Source organism: Orbicella faveolata, unplaced genomic scaffold, assembly GCF_042242905.1.
Source record: "Orbicella faveolata isolate gen_17 unplaced genomic scaffold, um_ofav_v1 contig_46, whole genome shotgun sequence".
Taxonomy (NCBI): Eukaryota; Metazoa; Cnidaria; class Anthozoa; order Scleractinia; family Merulinidae; genus Orbicella; species Orbicella faveolata.
Genome location: NW_028301576.1, coordinates 18,492,501 through 18,508,100, shown reverse-complemented (window position 1 = coordinate 18,508,100; position 15,600 = coordinate 18,492,501). Strand labels below are relative to the sequence as shown.

At 40.3% G+C, this 15,600-nt stretch overlaps 2 pseudogenes; one reads left to right on the top strand and one right to left on the bottom strand.

Annotated features, from left to right (window-relative positions):
- Nucleotides 1-1,173: 1,173 nt before the first annotated feature.
- LOC149098745 (uncharacterized) lies at nucleotides 1,174-3,465 on the top strand (annotated as a pseudogene).
- Nucleotides 3,466-5,562: 2,097 nt separating this feature from the next.
- LOC149098744 (uncharacterized) lies at nucleotides 5,563-6,399 on the bottom strand (annotated as a pseudogene).
- Nucleotides 6,400-15,600: the final 9,201 nt, after the last annotated feature.

Sequence of the window (15,600 nt, the reverse complement as noted above, 5' to 3'; positions counted from 1 at the left end):
AGGTCGCATCAATAACACCTCCGCCCCGTTTTGAATATGACACTCCAGGCAAATGACCTCTCAAAAGTGTTTATACGGCTCTGTCAAACGGCTCTACTCTGCTTTTAAGTCTTCCTAATAGCACAGTCCTTCAAAAACCAGTGTGAAGCATAAAACTAATAAAAGGTCGCAAGATCGAAGTTCAAAATAGAGCGGCAAATGTTATGAACCGTAGGAGTCGCACCTTAGGAGACAAACATTACAACAGAGTTTGGGCGTGCGCTGCATGTCACTTATAAAGCCGGGTTACTGACAGATGTGCGTCATAACTTCCTAGACCGACCAATAGAATTACTCCGTCACCAGAGTGCCGGGCATCCAAATCACGGTTGTATGAAACCAGTGCAGTCTCTCTTTTCGCTCGTCTTCTGATGCCCGCGCTACTAGCGACTCGCGGCACGGCTACTTGTAATCTTTTTGAGCCGATGACAAGGAAAATTTATTTTTATCTAGCCTCGTCATTCTTTGTTACGTCATAGTTATTTCTCGTGTTTTAACCTTTTCGTGATCAGTTACACCAGTAATGACGTCATGAGGTCACGCCCATGGTCAAGTGACTAATTCCGAAAAAAATGTAAAGGCTTCCATACATATTACTTTATCGGGAGTTTTTTTTTCGTTGATTTAAGCTTTCATTTTTAATCCTCATTACGCTATGCATAGGTAAGATATGGGGAGAATTTCAAAATATTACAAAATTCGTAATTTTCTGAAAAAGGCACGATTTCACAAAAGGGTTCCAACTTTAGCTTGAATCGTAGCTCGTCGAAAAATGTTGGATTTAAAAAAATCTGTGTTTCCTTTAGCATTTAAAAAGTGGCCCCGAAGTTATCCTATCAGCGCTCGCCCAGTTCACACTGCCAGCGGCACTTCGATAAGATCAAACGAGGCACACGAAAGCCTAATGGAAAAAGTTTTTCTTTTTCTTTTGCGCTTGTTCTTCTGTTTTTCTCTTATTTTGTTTTTGCTTACATATACTTGTTTACTTAGCATTGTGTGAAACACACACAAAAAAATTTCAAAATGTAACCGAGTTTGCAGGTCACTGAATTGTTTAAAACAGTCTTGCGCTAAGGCTGACTTAAGTCACCGGAAGTGAAATTTCACCTCGCTTATTAGACCCTTAAACTTATGATGACCAAAGTCTTCAGCATCAGCGTTTTCTGGTTATCGGTAGGGTAATATGTTGTTTATCTGTTTCGATTGGCGTTTCAGCTTTAACGGAAAACAGAAATATTCCAAAATTAAGTATACTAGTCAAAGTAGGTTAGTACCTAGTTTGTAGCGGAGCTCTTGCGTGCCGAAAGCGCGCAAGTGCAGCCCTATACGCTAAAACATTTGGTTACTCGTATGGAATCTATTTGTTTTATATAACAAAGAAACAACATATGTAAATGACGTCATCTGCACGTCTGTCCTTGAATTCATCATAATGTTGAACCAATCAAAATGCGAGAGTAATGAGATCTATTATTTAAATAGCTCTGACTCGCACCATTATGACGAGAAGTCTTGTAGTTTTCTTTTGACTCGTTCCTTCCTTAGTTGTTCACTTTCGTTTGTCGAATAAAAACTAAGTTAACAGTAACCGAGGCCCACAGGATATCCTTACAATGTTCGTGATAGTATTTCCTTAACCAGCTGTGAATCAGCGTATCCCAAAGTTGACCGCGATGGTCGAATTTTTAACTACCAGCTTCACTTGTGAACCAGTGAACCAGTTGAAAAATAAATAACGTTTAATGGTTTTCTTTTCATGAAAATCCCTGACTACCTTTAACAAATTGACCTCAGTTTTTCATGCGTCTATCCTGTTATTGATCATGAATTTCGTCATAACACTGTCAAAGTAGCTGTGGATCCACGGGGCGATAGCCGAGTGGACCCGCAAACTACTTTGACAATGTTATGACGAAATTCATTGTCAATAACAGGACAGACGCATTAAAAACTGACATTAATTTGTTTTTTGCGATAACAAATTGTCAAATTGCCCGCTCTCACCCGTTGATACATCGCATAAATTATAAATTCATGTGTCTGTCCGCTTATTGACAATACAAATTAGCCAATGAGCGCGCGAGAATTTCTGAAGTTATCGTAAAAAATAATATTTAAAATTTCAGGAAACTTATTATTACAAATCATGCAGGGATATAAGAGCGGGCATTCCCGATTCTCTGAGCGGGCTGTACTCCATTCAGCCTGTTCTTGGTGGTCAAGTTATCACTGTCTACTGTGAAATGGCGATTGCCGGAGGTGGCTTCAGTTTTGTCCCTAGAACAGACATCCGGGGTACCGTAAGGCAGCAGATGATCTCTGAGCTGTTTAGTAATCGCACTCAGGTACTGATGAGGATTCAAAAGAAAGATGGAACTCAACCTTACACGCTTGCACAACAGCTGCCGGAATACAAACAACGTTTACTTGGAAATAAAATGTTTAAGCAAGCAACCGGAACGATGATCCTGCTGGTATACGTTGGATCAGTAGTGATCTAATCGGCTTTACATATAAAATGAAGAATACAAAAGCAAAAACCGACACAACGTAGAACGATTTTTTGAAGGTGTACTATATTTCGGCTGGTCAAACCAGCCTTCTTCAGGTACAATGGAAGATTTTACATTGGTGCGTGTTTTTATGTAGCCGATATTTACGTAATACCGAAATACGCAAAAGTAATTGATAGTGTAAATTGAAGATAAGCATACGGTAAAATAAAATAACATGATAAAAGAACATAATAAAAGAAAACAAATGGAAACAATTAATATGTTTCTTCGCGGATGTTCAGACCATCCGTATGCTTATCTTCAATTTACACTATCAATTACTTTTGCGTATTTCCGGTATTACGTAAATATCGGCTACATAAAAACACGCAAATGTAAAATCTTCCATTGTACCTGAAGAAGGCTGGTTTAGCCAGCCGAAATATAGTACACCTTCAAAAAAATCATTCTACGTTGTGTCGGTTTTTGCTTTTGTATTCTTCAGTTTACTTGGAGTTCGTGTCAACAATTATGATGAAGTCACTTGGGAGACTACTTGTTGCTAGGTAACAAAACTATCGTTCATCATACTACATAAATCATTTATAGTTTATTGCTAACTGTAGAATTCCGTTGCACTTCATTTTTGTGTTGACTTCCACATGGCAAATCTTTGCTTTCGCCAGGAATTATTCCCCCTGATGTATCAGGCATAAATGGAAACGTTCTCGGATTTCTGTCCAGACAGAAGTGCATATGCGAGGATGTGGCTGTTATGCTTCCAGTGACCGCTGGACAGACGCAAATGGGACTGCCGTTGAATTTCGTTAAGCTTCGAAAGCGAAGCGAAACACGTCAAGTGTTACCCGCAAGTTTAGGGAAAGGTTTTCGAAGCCTGCTGATTAAGGTGAAGCCGGATGACTTCTCATAAGCGGAGCATATACGTATGCCAGCTTGCCTTGCACAAGAAGTAAAATATCTTCGTTAAGTGCTAGTCACATGAAAATATCAAGAACTTTTATCGTCTAACCTCGCCTTGTAACTAAGATTACTCCAGCTTAAGTTTTAGGTGAGCTTTTCTGACCTCATTGTATACATTTAGTGTCATTAGCATACGACTTTAATACGTCATTTCTAACATGATTCCTCCTCAGGTAGAGAGGACATCATGTTCGATATAAGTTGACCCCAAACAGCTTAAGAGCTTATGAAACGTAGTACCTGTTTCAAGTTTTTGGGTGTAATACCGAAGGTGACAATGTCTTTCAAAAACTGCAACAGTTCTAGGTGGCCCGTACATTCTTTGTAACACTTTGAGTTTTAAAGCTCGCGTGGCACAAAAAGACATTGAGTACGTCGTTCTCAGTCAAATTCCTTAGGACAGTTGATCTTGCTATGACCTTTTAATATTCAGAACTGATATTTTCGTAGTTTCGACTGAGATGATATACCAAACACTCGAAACAGCGTTTTACAACATTTCCAAACACCTTGAAGTTCGTCAAAAATACTCTGCAATACACCGAATGTAAATATGGCGGACCGCTCGGTTGGCGCCCGGGACTAGTCGCATGTAAGCGAGTCTAGTCAGGCTTTGATGTTTTGTTTTGACAATGCTTTCCCAGAAAAGTCTTGCTTCGTTGTCGATCTGGTCTGTTTTTGTTTCGCCCTCCCTATAAGTTGTTGTGTTCCTGAATGCCACCAGAAGGAATTGAAATCTTCCACAGCAGAGAAAGTGTTTGTGTTTTTGTTTCCGAGGTCTCCTCTCAGGGAAAACAGACGAAGGAAAGTAGTTCACGATCGCCGAAGGAACTGTTAAAGTTTGTTCGTTCAGGCTGGAAGATCTTAGAAGATGTGTAAGCGACCGCATTATATAGCTCCAAGTCGTTCTAAAGATTCCCTTTAACACGTAATTAGTATTCGGTTAGTCCGGGCTTGTTTTTCTGGTCGGCTGGGTAAGTTGCCGGCTTTTCTTCCTTCTGTGAATTTTTTTGTTTTACCCAAAATAAGGGGGGTGGGAGGAGGGCGGGCTCCCAGCGCCCCTTCCCTAGATCCGCCACTGATATCTAAGTAGTAGGAGAACGTATACCTACCGTGGTTAGTTAGCCACGATCATTGACTTGAAATTAACATCGCACTTCAAGCGCGCATTTCTCATTGGGAGTCGATCGCGACTAGCCGTATACTCACATCTGCGGTTGAAAAAGCAGAGGAGAAAGAGGGTTGGAAGAAAAATAAAAAGAATCATTTACTGAAAGCAAATTCTTTCAGAAACGTTAGCCATCAGAGTAACAGAAAATCGACCCGAGTGATCGTGCGCGATAATTAAGGACACTGCGTGGTCCGACACCGCGGATATACGTTTTTTTGGGGCGCGATACAGTATTTTACTGGACAGCGGTACACCTTAATTAACAAAACTACAAAATGCCCGCAACAGGAGGGAAAGGTGAACGCGTCAGATTTGACTGACCCGATGATCATGGCCATTATGACGTCACGGCGAAAGAAGTGCGCAAATGCACTCAATTCTAGGGTTTCACCCACGTGATCAATAGCTTAGCAACGGTTCCTATCCGCCATCTTGGTGTCCCTCAAGCGTAAACAAAGCGTATCCAAAGAAGAGTTCATGTGAGAAAGAAGGGATGGTTTTATGCGTTGTTGTTGGCTGTTCGAGCAAAAATGGAAATCGTAAAGGCTTGGTGTTTTTTCGTATACCTAAGATTATTACAAATCAAGGGGAAGAACAGGAGGAACTCACTATTAGGAGGAGAAACGAGTGGATTTCTGCGGTGATTTGTGGCCACGCTACAAATAAGAGAGTGCTAGAGAGTGAACGAGTTTGTAGCAAACACTTCGCTCTGAAACTACCGGAACAGAGCGGCTTTGGTCGATAAATTGGTCAGCAAAAGGATCAATTAAACTTAAAGCTACTGCTTTAATTTTGCACTGGTTGAGTTTGGCATAAAGCTGATGTATTTCTTCTTTCGAGGGCGCCGATGCGCGCTGCATGCGCTGTGGCGCCGGCTGATGCAGTCCCAGAACTAGAAGCTGCTGCATGGTTCGAGGCTTGCGGCTGTTGTAGATCCTCAATTTTCTGGTCGAAATTTTCTTTGAGCTTGTTAGCTGATAAAAAATCGATGTCCTTAGCCCTCGCATCCGGCACTTCATTGACATATGTCGGTAAAATCCATGAGCATTTTACCTGTGTGCAAGCGAGCTTGCCATGAATTCGTGTAGTTGCCTCTAAATAAAATAAAACACTCGCGATATGTGAGCATGACTCAGCCTGTCCAGCTTTGCATCCCAAGCAATGGGCTGACAAAATAGTCCCATCGTTTTCGGAAATGACCCAAATGTTCACTAAAGGATCATTCATACGCTGTGAATGCCGAGCACTTACTCTCACGACATACTACTACTGCCTACAACTGAGGTTACAAATCCCGACACCATTTGATTAAACGCCTCCAGACTCTTGAACGCCTTGAACTGCTTGTTGGTGAAGAAGCTGGTGTCAAGAACGAGGTAACTCAGCAAGACCGAGACTTCCACTGGAGGCAAGCATTCTGGACTGAACTGCTCGGCTGTTATGCTTGCGGGGTCAACCCCGATGACCGAGATCTTTTGCGAATATCTTTCCTTTACTCGACTCTCTAAGCTTTTGGCATTCTCAGAGAGCACTGGGATACCTTTAGATGAATGCCCGGTACTTTTATCGTGTTTTTCTTTCTGGATATTCATGTAGTTGTCGAAATAATAGAGCGATAATAGAGAAGCTTCACTGTAGAAATGGACTATTATTGGCATAAATTTGACACCCGAGGGACACCAACATGGCGGACACTGATTTGATCAAAGCTTGTGACGTCACGTGAAACCCAAGAATTTTCGAAAATGGCGTCGTCGCCTCTTGCTGATACAACTTTTTGTGGCGGATTTCTCCAATCATTCCAGCTTCAGATGGTATTGTATTTGGGTCTCAAGGAGTAATTATCATTTTTCTTTCTTGAGAGGTAAGTAGATTTTAATTATAACCGAAACATCATGAGTAATTATCATTTTTCTTTCCTGAGAGGTAAGTAGATTTTAATTATAACCGAAACATCTTACATAAAGTGTACTGAAAGTGTTACAGTCATCGCTCTCCGGTGGAAATAGGTGGAGCAAAATTTTGACTATTCGCCCTGGAAAATTGCCTTTTTTACATAATCGGTAACCTAAAAAAACGTGTAACTTGGTCACAGAATGGCTTATATGTATAGGAAAACATTGTAATTGAAGATACTTTTGAGGAATCAGCGGTAAAAATGATCAGTCCATTTGATTATGAAATATCTGCAATCCCGTGCTCGGAGTGTTCTTTCACAAAACTAAAACCTTTTCACATATTCTGCAACAGGCCTAGCAAACATAAATATTGTCCACAACGATGGAAATGAGAACTTTCACAAACAAGAACTTAAGCTTAATTAATTAATTAAGCCTGCCCAATGCACATGTACAACGGTGGTTAAAAATTACGGCAGGTATATTTTGCAGGTTGCAGGTTGCAGGTTGAAATTTAATTATAACTGGAAAACCGCTGGCACTTAAAAGAGACGTACAGGTGGTAGACTTACCGTGACTGTCACATGACGCTGTTTACAATCGCTAAGAAAGGTGGCTTTCACCTCAGTGCCAAACCGGCCGAAGCGATGGGAGGAGAGTATATTCCTATGATTTTAAGCCTGCAATGAATTATTGTTTTTGAAGAAACATCTGAAATATCATCTGAAATATCTGCTGAATTTGGTTTCTTCCCTGTGAGTACCAAAATGAAAGCACACTGAGCTTGTGCTAGTATATTCCGTCGTTTAAAATCTTATATTATTTCATTTCTTTATTTATTTGTTTCATTTGTGATGGCAATCTTTTGTTGTTGAGGGAAGACCCGAGCCAAATCTTGAAATGGGTAATTTTGACATATCAAAATATCCGCGAAGGATGAATGAACAGCTACTGAAAGTTTCAGCCCCTTAGAGTAAATCGTCTTTTCGAAAATTTGAAAAAAACTTATTGGGGGATGGCATTTACCCTCTCCCCCTGCCTTGTACGTCCGAGGGTTAAGGGATATTGCAAAGAGTTTTGCATTCATTGAGCTTCCATTGCCCTAATTAATATTCAAAGACTTTGTTAATGACATTAATATAGAAATATCTTTGATAAACTGATTCTCTAATATCTAATATTTTTAGATTTCGCATTTGTCTCTTTGTTAAAACTAGTCTCTTGTCACATTGTTTAAACAGCTTTTGTCACCAAAAAATAACAGATGCCAAAAATTTTATTATTGATTTCATTAGGCCAAGGGTGACTCTAAACTGTGGTAAAATTAGTTTTGATTTTGAAAAGTGGATTTAAGCAATATTTGAGTCAGAATTTGAGCTAATTTGCGTTGTAGCTAAATGTTGCTTGACATGGGTAAGAAATGACAATCGTTGATTGGAACCTGTCATTTCAAATGACTTGAAACTCCTGATGTAAACTAAGATAGGTCCAATGTATATTTGTGTAAAATATCAATAAAATTCAGTGCATTCTGTAAGCAGGAGTGGGGTCTAAATTTGATGCTTATTTTAGTGACACTTTTGGGATTTTGGTCAAAAAACCAGGGGAGTGGTCTAACTCCTAAGGCAAAAATCGCAGAGCCGGCCCACTTTGTCTTTTAGAGTTTTTGGGTACTACCTTCAATCTGACAAAGTTTCATCCAAAAAGGATAGATGGCATGTATCACCCCTGCCTGGTCCTTTGGTAAACTCGGTCTTAATTCCCTTGCTGCTTGGAACCAGATTCTGTATTTTATAGTTCTTTCCATATAACATCCCACACAGTTTTCTTTGACAATCTATACAAGTTTAAGGCTACCGTATACCTTCAGGGGTGTCTCGCGTCCAAGCGATGTAGCGCGTCCGGTTTAAGCGGTAGATACCTAAACCCCTATATCAAATTAAAGCTTATAGAGCTGGCTATCAGTATACCAAGAATTTTGAAATGAAATGAATTGCCGATTTTTTCAGGACCACTAAATGCGAGCGCCCTAAACACCTTTTGGAAGCTACTAGTCTAAGCGAATTTTGTTTTTCGCCAATTTAGTTTTTTCCCCCGCCGGTTTAAGGGCAAAAAGCGCTAAAAAAGCGTGTCTGCGTTTTGCCATATTCAATTGCAGTAAAAAGTTACAGAACATTTTTGAAATAGGATTTGAAAAATGTGAAGTGATCGTACAAAAATCGTTCTCGGAGAAAAAATATTCCGAAACAAACAATTCGCAGACAAACTTTTGTTTGTTATATGTTAATCTAGTTACTGTCCAAATTTGAGGGCAATCGAAGAAATTCCCTTTGACTTGTGACTCTGTCTGCTTCATGCGAAAAAATTTATTCGAGAAAACACCGCTAAGAAAAATCTTTTACTTCGCAAACAAACTCCGCCCACAAACGCCTTCATCTAGGTTCTCAGATCACTGAGCCAATCAGCGTTTGGAAAGTTTTTTCTTGCGGGGAAATTTACGCGCGAATCTCCAAAAAACCCTTGTGTTTCGCAATGCGCTTAAGGCGGAGAGATAATTTTTCTGTAGCTCGGTTTTTCTTGAAGCTGGTCTGGCAAAATGCAGAAGACGAAAGAGGATACGAACGCTAGAGTGGCTGGGTGAAGAAAACAAACAAAAGAAAGCGCGGCGGAGTAAATGTGCTTGGATCTCAATGCGTCAGACAATTCATCGGTATCGGACTCAACAGAAGAGTCACTGTAAAAATCGCTGTTATCACTGTCAAGTTCCCAAATTTTTAGAGAAACTTTGTCTTCTCTTGACTCGATCTTTTCGCACGCTTGATACGATAGCCATAGCTTCATCCGCGAGTTCAATTTTCGCTTCTTCACTCCGAGATGTCTTTTCATTCGTTCTTCGCTGTTTTCGCTTTTTCGAACTGGTCCACGGAATTACACCTAATACGAAAAATGCTTGGATTAACAATGCTGATCAACTGAGTAGAGGTGAGTAGCCAGCCAATTCGTGGTATCCATATAGGTAATATTCCCGCGAAAGTCGTCTCGGTTGATTGCATACACGTTATAGGGCTGTCAATCAAGAGGAAACTTTTACTTCCGGCCATAACGTAAAACCTCCATTTCTCCGCCAATATTTATTTTTTCAATTTTTTTTTCAGAAATTAGAGATTAATCTTCGACCATTACTTTGACCCAACAATCCAAATTTGAAGAAAATTGCCGATCTGAAGGTATACGGTAACCTTTAGTGAACTTATTGAGATACAAAAAAGAAAAAAAACTTAGAACCCAAAGCACCAGTTTAGGATACCTTTCTTGTCAGAGGCGCGTGACAAGAAATAGCTTTGCACTGCATGCTGAGGCCCGAGGGAACAGATCCTGCTCCGATCTCATATTTGACGAACATTTTGACATGAAATAAAGCATCTTTCTATCAAGAGGTCTCGTCCATGTTACTCCGAATATCATCCGTTTCATCTAGGTCTCCCGCACAGTGATCTTATATCATTTTACCATCTAAAATCTGTAAAATATCCACACGCCTGCTCGGCTTGCGTCGGTTGGTTGGCCTCGCAGAAGAAAATGTTATCGTTGACAGTTTTGAGGATAATTTAGTGCAGAAAAATAATTCCCTGGTCCATTATTTACTTTCCAACCCAGCATATGACTTGATAGTTCAAATGTCTTTGTAAGGGAACATTTTCCATCTAATACTTTCTCATATTTCGAGAGTTTCGAGTATTGATCAGCAGGTCCTCCACGCTATCGTCTGCAAAATAATGGGTTTAAACCCACTGATCATTTTTATGCACATGTTAAATGATTCGTTTTCATCATCATCAAAACGTTTTAAATCAAATTAAGATCATATTTTTGTGTTCTTGTTGTTAATTGTTGGGTTCCCCGGATATCGCCCAAGAAAGGGGCACAAAGCTTCACTTTTCAATCGCGTTTTCAATCGAGCGATCTCAAAATTTTGCATGTTTTTGTGCCTTCAGACATCTCGTTTTTGAAAACCAAAGTAATGGCCAAGATCATCGGGCGCGCAATCGCATGGCTACGCAAGCAAAGTTGACCTCTTCCTCCTGGCCTATGGTTGGCGAAATGGTGCAAAATTCACAAAGTTTATATTCATTCACATTTAATGTTGTTATTATTATTTACGAGTATATATATTCACATTCAACAACTAAATTTATATTCAAGACATATATTAATTCACATTTAACGACGTATTTCGTATTCACAAATATATTTACTCACATTTACGGGATGTATTCATTCACATTCAACGGTTATATTCATTCACATTCACGATCGAAATATTGGTTCAACACGGTGCAATATTCATTCAACATTTTCTGCGCACCGCCTTCGCGCATCATTAGGTCCCAGCTCCCGCTCTATAATTTCTGAACGCAATATGGCGGACGAAGGAAGGCTTATTATATGGTCTTATATGAAGGGGTAGAACAAAGACCAACGTAACATTGGTATGCACTTTCGATCTCCTACAATAGTGCAAACGGGAATGGAACACCGCGGAAGTAGGATTGAGAGAGAACATCCAAATAAGGCTCGAGTGTAGCTCTTCAGCAATTACTACCTTTCGTCAGTATCATAGCGCAATACTGAATGAAATACTGGGAAATATATGTCTTTTGCATGGACAATGGATACGACACGACCGCACAAACCTTGCAGTGTATTCTATGACCAGCCCTGAGGTCTTCCGAACTCGATATTCAATATCGGAGGCAGTTCTTGGGGAGCGGGGATGGCGCAGTGGTGAGAGCCCTCGCCTCCCACCAGTTTGACCCGGGGATGAGTTTGTTGTTGGTTCTCGCCTTGCTCCGAGGGTTTTCCTCCGGGTTCTCCAGTTTTCCTCCCCCCACAAAAAAAACAGCATTTCCAAATTCCAATTCGACCAGGCTAGAGGGTCTGAATGAAAACCCTCTCTTCCTCTCTAAATATTTTAATTCTAATTTTTATTTTTCCTTCTGCAACAAAGATCGTCTGGTTTTACGTGGACAAAAAAAAGTTCAAATGCTTCTTGTTTCAAGGTGGACATTGAAACGTCGTATTGTGGAGTACGGGCTTCTCGATGATTTCGGATGAGCAACTAGACGATCTCGTAGAACGTTTCAAGATGAGTGATCAATCAACGGGATGGAAGAGGGAGAGTATTAGTCACGTTGACCCTGGAGACTCTAGAATCAACTGGGCTGTCGTAAGACACCCTCACAATTTCACCCTATGATCACTTCGCACCCTTGATGGCCACTCAAACCTGCGTCGCTGAGGGGAATACATCTAGGACAATGCTACAGTTTTGTTATTAGTAGAAAATTTAAACAAGAAAAGAAAAAAAAAAAAACCACCAACAACGCTGGTATAGTTTTTTACATTGTTTTAGGAGTACCTTGTTAAGATTTAAGGTTAAAGGAAAATCATCAATACCCCCATGCATGACAGTAACCAGGCTATGGTGTCCGTCAATATGCCACAAGCTATTTGGAGCAGCCACAGAATACGCTCTCCTAGAAATTACGACAGCCCAGTGGATTCTAGAGTTTCCAGAATCAACGCGGTCAATATTCTCCCTGATTCCACCCCGTTGAACTCTGAGACCTATAATGATCGAAGATGTCCGATCCGGTCACCAAGGAATACCCGAACAAAGTCCCATGATCACTCATAAAACGTTGTACGAAATTATCTACTTGCTTATCCGAAATCATCGAGCAGTCTGTTATCTCCTCTAGCCCATGTAACGTTTATGTTCAGTTGTGTATGTTTGGGGTCTTTGGTCTTTGTTCTACCCCTTCATATAATAGGCCTTCCTTCGTTCAGAAATTATAGAGCGGGAGCTGGGACCTAATGATGCGTGAAGACGGTGAGCAGAAAATGTTGAATGAATATTGCATCGTGTTGAACCAATATTTCGATCGTGAATGTGAATGAATATAACCGTTAAATGTGAATGAATACATCCCGTAAATGTGAGTAAAGATATTCGTGAATACGAAATACGTCGTTAAATGTGAATTAATATATTTCTTGAATATAAATTTAGTTGTTGAATGTGAATAAATATATTCGTGAATAATAACAACATCATTAAATGGGAATGAATATAAACTTTGTGAGTTCTGCACCATTTCACCAACCATACTCCAGTCATGTGCCGAACCAAACTTGATTAAGTTCGACTTTAGAGCGACTTTGGAGCGACGGCTGGTTCAGACGGCGTACTTGCGTCGAACTTAATTCGGGAAGCCGGTGGTAACAATTTTCGACGAGAAAATATGCGTTCTGAATTCAAGAACTCTGTCCAAGTAGAAAAGCTGTGACTAACATTTCGCTGCTATAGCAAAATTTAGGGAAGCAAATTCAAACTCAAGGTTCAGTGTTTGTATTTAAACAGGTTTTGTCCCGGTTAATTCGACTTGTTAAAGGGAAATCTCATAAGCTGGGCTGTTATCGCGAAGAAAAAGCAAAAAATGAATTTGCGCTAAAGAAACTCGCTTACACAGTCCCGTTTCTCATAAATCAAAAGCATGTTTTGTTGTCTTTATTTTTAGCGACGATTCGAGCTTCATGCATGACTGGTTGCGCCACTCAATTTTGAGCCAATCACGAGTCCCGTTATATGGAAAATGCATTACAGTAATTTATGCATTAGGTTCGACAAATGAGGAGAACGCCGTCTGAATCAGCTGCCGCTCCGACGTCGCATAGTGCGACAGACCCCGCCGAATTTAATGTCGTTTGCCGCACCAAACCTAACCTGTCGAACCAAACTGATTCAAACGCCGCTCTTCTGCCGTACTTAACTCATCAGTTAGGTTCCGCACATGAGTGGAGCGGCGTTTGGAACGGGCCTAGCTTAGTCTCAGCTTTTCTATTTGGACAGAGTTCTTGAATTCAGAACGCATATTTTGTCGTGGAAATTGTTACCACCGGCTTCCCGAATTAAGTTCGACGCAAGTACGCCGTCTGAACCAGCCGTCGCTCCAAAGTCGCTCTAAAAACTTAATCAAGTTTGGTTCGACACACGAGTGGAGCGGCGTTTGGACCGGGCGGAAGAAAATCGCGAGCTAACCTTCAAATGGATCAAGCTTCTGGTGGTTGAATCGCAGAAGGATGGTCTACGGATTCCTGTAAAAATTTCTTTGGGCAAATGATTGTGAGCGACGCGAGAGCTTTTCAAAGTACGTCAAAAATCCAAATATTTGACCATCCGGGTTTGACGTATATTTTAGCATGCGCAACATGACTTGACCTATGTTAAGTTGAAATAGACACAGAGCCGATAAATGTTCTAACCTCATTTGCTGTAAAAGACAGGTCCAAAGCCGATTTGACGTGCTTCTCTCACCATTCGTCGCACATAAAGCAGAAGTTTGCTTTTGTTTACATAACGTCCGATGTACATCGCCAACTGTCAATTTATTTAACGGTCGAATACTATGAATCTGCGACCCTCTTTCGACACATATGATCACTATTGCATCTAAGTCAAAAACGGCTAAGTCATTTGTAGATAGTTGCTTGCTTTGCACTACACCAAACTATTACGTTTGATCATCATGGTTTGATGGATTGAATCCTTGCTTGCAGCGGTTTCTTGTTCGTCACACAATGCTGCCATCCCATTTTAGGGGGTAGGGGTAGGACAATTTCTATCCTAATACGTAAGGTTCCGTAAGGCTTGGAATCACTGGGAGCACACAATCGTGTTGAGTAGGAAGAGATTGGATTAAGAAATGAAAAGAATGAATAGTTTACCATTGCCCCTGTTGTTATCTTTTACTCGACCACTGCTACCTACATGCCCTGCGTAATACTGTAACGCTAAACTCATACCTAGGTCTTTTCGCGCTATGCAATTATTTTTGGTTTACATGTAATACAGTGGGCTACCGTCGGGGAAATGGGTGGTGACCGCTTAATGGGGCTAGCCACTTAAATAGAGGTTGGTGTACCTTGAATATTTAAGTTTTCACTGTCGGGCTATAAATATCTTGGTGAACATGGAGTCAATTCAAGACAATCATGATAGACGTGTATTTGAATTATCACTCGTCATGCACCTTCAATTTCAGACTCCTATCTGCCATCGCTCTTTCCAAAACAAAGTTCTTAAATTTTGAGTGGCCGCTTAATAGGGGTAAAGACAATAATGAAACCCTTATCGGAATGATCAAATGGTGGCCGCGGAGGTAACCGGTCAATATGTGTTTTATTTACAATATTTTACTGACGATAATTTTGGACTGTATTGACAACAGTCCACTATTTTCTGTTACATACTAATGCCTCGCCAAAATACGCCAAATAAAATGGCATGGCCAGGGCTATTTACTCACGCAATTACTAATTAAATTTAGTCTGTTTTTTTCACGAATAAGACACGTTGTGATTTCCTATTTTATATCAGCTAGTTCTTGCTTCATTGATCTATAATTTGTTTATGGCGAATTTCTTAAAATTCTAGTGAGTACAGGCACTAGCTTTATCAGCTGTTGTCTGAAACGTCAGAACGTACAACAAACGTGATTTGGACCGACGCCACGTACACTATTGAACACGATTATATAAATATACACATATTATTATATATATGAACAAACAGATGAACAATGATTAAATTGTTTCACTTATCCTGAGAGTACTCTATACAAAATAGATCAAAATGTGCAGCATATGCCGTGACAGCATTGCGTGACGAACAAATAACGGCTGTAAGATTGTGCTGCGCCGACAAGCTTATCAGCAATGGTCAGCAATCGATCAAACGCAATATTTTGGCGAAGCGTAAAGCAAGCAACTATCTACAAACGACTCAGCCGTTTTAGACTTAGATGCAGTGATGTTCATAAGCGCAGAAAGATGGTCACAGATTCATAGTATTCGACCAATAATAGGTTGACAGTAGGCGATGTACATCGGACGTTAACCTTGTGTAAACTATAGCAAACTTCTGCTTTATGTGCGACGAATGGTGAGAGATCGA